This window comes from Poromitra crassiceps (assembly GCF_964638095.1).
Source record: "Poromitra crassiceps genome assembly, chromosome: 30".
Taxonomy (NCBI): Eukaryota; Metazoa; Chordata; class Actinopteri; order Beryciformes; family Melamphaidae; genus Poromitra; species Poromitra crassiceps.
Genome location: NC_139652.1, coordinates 2781286 through 2786551, shown reverse-complemented (window position 1 = coordinate 2786551; position 5266 = coordinate 2781286). Strand labels below are relative to the sequence as shown.

The window sequence follows — 5266 nt, the reverse complement described above, 5'->3', positions numbered from 1 at the left end:
CGTACGATGTTTGTTAACGCGATATCTGAGGAACGCCTGGACAGAATTTCATCAGATTCGCCTTAAACATTCACTTAGGCTCAAGGATGATCTGATTAGATTTTGGTGGTCAAAGGTCAAAGGTCAAGGTCACTGTGACCTCTCGAACGCCATTTTCAAGCTTGTTAACGCGATATCTGAGGAACGCTTGGACGGAATTTCATCAGATTCGCCTTAAACATTCACTTAGGCTCAAGGATGATCTGATTAGATTTTGGTGGTCAAAGGTCAAGGTCACTGTGACCTCTCGAACGCCATTTTCAAGCTTGTTAACGCGATATCTGAGGAACGCTTGGACGGAATTTCATCAGATTCGCCTTAAACATTCACTTAGGCTCAAGGATGATCTGATTAGATTTTGGTGGTCAAAGGTCAAAGGTCAAGGTCACTGTGACCTCTCGAACGCCATTTTCAAGCTTGTTAACGCGATATCTCAGGAATGCCTTGACGGAATTTAATCAAACTTGTCTCAAACATCGACTTGGACTCAAGGATGAACTGATTACAGTAGATTTTGGTGGTCAAAGGTCAAGGTCACTGTGACCTCTTGAACGCCATTTTCAAGCTTGTTAACGCGATATCTCAGGAATGCCTTGACGGAATTTAATCAAACTTGTCTCAAACATCGACTTGGACTCAAGGATGAACTGATTACATTTTGGTGGTCAAAAGTCAAAGGTCAAGGTCACTGTGACCTCTCAAACGCCATTTCCAGCTTGTTAACGCGATATCTCACGAATGCCTTGACGGAATTTCATCAAATTTGCCTCAAACATCGCCTTAGACTCAAGGATGATCTGATTCGATTTTGGTGGTCAAAGGTCAAAGGTCAAGGTGAGCTCTCGAGCGCCATTTTCAAGCTTGTTAACGCGATATCTCAGGAATGCCTTGACGGAATTTAATCAAACTTGTCTCAAACATCGACTTGGACTCAAGGATGAACTGATTACATTTTGGTGGTCAAAGTTCAAGGTCACTGTGACCTCTCACACACCCAATTTCCAAGCTCTGTAACACAACATCACCGGAGCGCCTTGACGGAATCTCTTCCAATTTGCCTCAAATGGCGATTTGGACTCCAGAATGAACTCATGGTGGAGGCATAAGTCCGCGTTGCGGTCGTTCTAGTTTTCTTTATGTTCTGAAAAAGTAAAATAAAATATATATATAAAAAAAAAAAAAAATCCTCATATTTGGAAAAGATAAGGGGTACTGTTAATGGCCCGCTTGCCAAATTCAATGAAACTTGGGGGGCCTTTTTGCACATGTTAAGAGGCTGGAGTTGACTGTTATTCCAGAGTAGCAGCTCTCTTTCTTCCTTTTTGTTTTTATATACATCTGTAGTGGGTTTGAAATGTATCTCTTTATCTTGTAAATTTGGTATTTCATCTTTAATTTTTGTTTTGGTGGCCGGCCGACATGTACGTTTTGTTTGTTTGTTTGTTGTTGTTGGGGGTGTTTTTTATGTCTCTGTCACTGGATTGTGCAAGACTTTGTTGTATAACATATATCCATAATGTACTTGACACAACATTGAAAAGTGATAAGTGACTTCCTGGACATTTGTATGTCGTAAAACCAATAAACAAATCGGAGAAAAAATAAATAAATTGCACAACACACTATGGACGGGTTTGGTTATTTCCCACACCACCCACCATCCAATAAGTAAGGACTAAGGACCTTTAAATATAGATGACCTTTTAAGATGTTAAAATGTGGTTGAAAGGTTCTTTTGGGAACCAGGAATGGTTTTGCTATGGGATCACTCTGAAGAGCCATTTTCACTTCCAGTTCACATAGGGATGGCTGGGTGGGTATCGTTACTTGAGGTATTCACCAGAATAATAACCCGGTATCAAAACTACTCCAGTGAAACAATACCTGCATTCAATCCTTTTTATACCTACAGAAAAAAATATTGATATGGTTTTGCTTGCGACAAATCACCACCATCGCTCTTTCATTTAATGTGACGTGTGATTGGCCCACTACAGCAGCAGCTACAACTAGGGATGGGTACCGAACTCGGTACTTTTACAGGCACCGACCGAAAGTGGGCGGTACTACCGAGTATCAGTTCACATGACATGAAACGGTACCTCATTTCGGTACTTTTTTTTTTTCTATTATAATTTAAAAATGTCGGTACTTGAACGCATCTCAGTGATACAAAGACAGCGAGCGAGATAGAAATTCCGACGCAAACTTGAAGGCAACACACACGAGGGTGGGTTACGTCAGCACGTCAGCACGTCACTGCCAAAACAAGCGGAAGAGAAGAAGATGGCCTCTCGCTTGCGGTCCACTTCACAAAGATAGACTCAGACAACGCTCGCTGTAACATTTGCGATGCGAAGTGCAAAGCTGGCCAGGGGAACACCTCTAACTTGAGGAAACACTTGGTCAAGCATAAAATCTTTTTAAATGCGGAAGACTGTAAAGTGTTCGATAGCCTGAGGGTGGACGCTGCATCCACCAGCAGCAAAGCACCTACAGCCAGCAGCTCCTCTGCTTCGTTAGCTGAAACGGACAACGACGACGACGAAACTTCAAGTGTCGCAAGTGAGGCGTCGACTTCTTCAACATCAGGTAACGTCATTTAATTAGCTAACGTTAGCTGGATAGTTGTAGCTTATAGCTTAGCATGTTTAGTAGCGTAACTAGCGTTGCTAACGTTATTATTATCCTCAGTTCGTGTCACCGTGAGACGTTCAACGTTACACTCTTGCTTTCTTTGCTAGGCCACCGTGTGAGAGTCGCACAGGAGACACCCTTCACCCTGGCGAAGAAAGCAGCTTTACCCCGGCAGAAAGTAAATGAGTGCCACAGGGCAGTGACTGCCTTCATTGTAAAAGGCATGTTGCCCTTCGCAACGGTGGAGTCTCCATGGTTCAGGTAAATTATTTATTTATGTATAAATGGGTGATAATGTGTGTGTGTGTGTGTGTGATATTCATAGAGTAAGCTAAGTTACTAACAATAGTTATTTTTATTGTCTATATATAGGGAGATGACAGGGACCCTGAACCCAAAATACTCCCCTCCCTCCAGAGACCTTCTCACAAACACACTTATCCCAGCTTGGTATCATGTTGAGAAGAAGAATGTGAAGGAGGAACTCAGGGCAGTTGACCATATTGCAGTGACCGCTGATGGATGGAGCAGTGTGGCACAAGACCATTACCTGCGACAAGTAAACTCTTGGTTTGGGAGGGAAGAGGGAGGGAGGGAGGGGTTTTATTTTGTTGGGTGCTGCTGCTAAACAAAAAAAAATCTAAATAAAGAACAATGTTGAAATTGAGAAGTTTGGACTTATTTGTTTTACAACTGTACATTTTTGTTGTTGCAAAAAAAAAAAAAAAATTACTCAAAAAAGTATCGAAAAAGGTACCGTTTTTGGTACCGTACCGAATTCCAGGTACCGGTACCGTACCGGTATCGATTCAAATGTGAACGGTACCCAACCCTAGCTACAACCCATACAGTCTGTGGTGGTGAAGTCGAGCACGGTGCGTGTGACAGAGTTGAATTAATTAATTAGAAAATGAATGAACGAAGTAGGCAAAAAAGTATCAAATGCAGTACTCTATACTAGAGCTCAACAGTCACATGACACCTTGGTTCTGGAAGACTATTTCCCCATTCATATTCTGGAACAGAAAAAGTGGAAGCAAGCAAGCTCAAAGTCAAAAGTGTGATACACAGTGGAAAAAGGAGCTTCTTGGTTTCTTTTTAGAGAAACATTTAATGCAGAAGTGTTGGTACACAGGTAACCTGCACAGGTTTACAATACAATATAACTTAATGCAGAAGTGTTGGTACACAGGTAACCTGCACAGGTTTACAATACAATGTAACTTAATGCAGAAGTGTTGGTACACAGGTAACCTGCACAGGTTTACAATACAATGTAACTTAATGCAGAAGTGTTGGTACACAGGTAACCTGCACAGGTTTACAATACAATGTAACTTAATGCAGAAGTGTTGGTACACAGGTAACCTGCACAGGTTTACAATACAATGTAACTTAATGCAGAAGTGTTGGTACACAGGTAACCTGCACAGGTTTACAATACAATGTAACTTAATGCATAAGTGTTGGTACACAGGTAACCTGCACAGGTTTACAATACAATGTAACTTAATGCAGAAGTGTTGGTACACAGGTAACCTGCACAGGTTTACAATACAATGTACAACTTCAAAAAAATAGGACAGTGATCTCCGTTTCTGGGCGATCGACCTGGTCACACTTCACCCGAGAGGCGGAGATCATGACAGGGCTTTGTTGCAGCGTGAATTGCGTTGGATACATATCCTCAACACGGTCGCTCCTCACGGACTCAACGAGGAATGCGACCTAACATGCTTCATTTAAATTGTTATGTATCTCCCGTATATTATTATTGTATATATATTCCTGTCTTTACTCATATATCTATAGCCATATTCAGGCCTATCTTTTGTACATGTTCTCATAGGCTATTATTCTCATAGGCTATTTTTAATAGAAACACAGAAACACGTGCACACACACACACACACACCCACACACACACACACATGCGCATTAAATAAAATCAGTCTCCTTGCTTAGCTTACTTCACAACCTGGGTGTGATTTTTTAAATGATACCCTGCCCTACACACACACACACACACACACACACACACACACACACACACACACACACACACACACACACACACACACACACACACACCCTGCCCTAACCAAACCTATCTAGTCGATGTGCGGGCGGCCTTTAAGAGACAGGCCTGGCCAGGTCGATGGGGGGGGGGGCAACAAGGAGGCAAGGAGTCCTGAAGGACGACTCCCCCCAGACCACCCCCCCCCCACACCACCCCCAGTCCGGGGACAGCGGTGACAGCAGGGGTGGCGGTGGACTGTACCATCCCTCTGAGAGCGGGGGGTCTGGGACGCTGCTGCCTACAGATGATTAATGGCTGGGTCAAAATAGCTGCTTGAAGGGCAGGTTAGGATTCAACTGGCAGTCTGACTGGTGGCCTGACATTAGCGCGAGGACAGAACAGTGATGCTCAGAGAGCGCCCGCTCAACTCCCCACGCTTCACTCCGCTCCCCAGAGCCTGTCCTCCCTCGCTCCCTCGCTCCCCCACACATCTTAAAACGCCAAATTGTATTCCAGAGACATTTATCATTTGCGTAATTCGGCGCTTGTATTTTTCAACCCATTTTTTTA

The 5266-nt window shown here is 43.2% G+C and overlaps 1 long non-coding RNA gene across 1 annotated transcript; it reads left to right on the top strand.

The window, feature by feature from the left end:
• The first annotated feature begins 2578 nt into the window (after positions 1-2578).
• LOC310800503 lies at positions 2579-3123 on the top strand. Its single transcript, XR_014553875.1, has 3 exons — positions 2579-2631; positions 2784-2937; positions 3049-3123. It is a non-coding gene; the product is annotated as an uncharacterized lncRNA (long non-coding RNA).
• The last annotated feature ends 2143 nt before the right edge of the window (positions 3124-5266 follow it).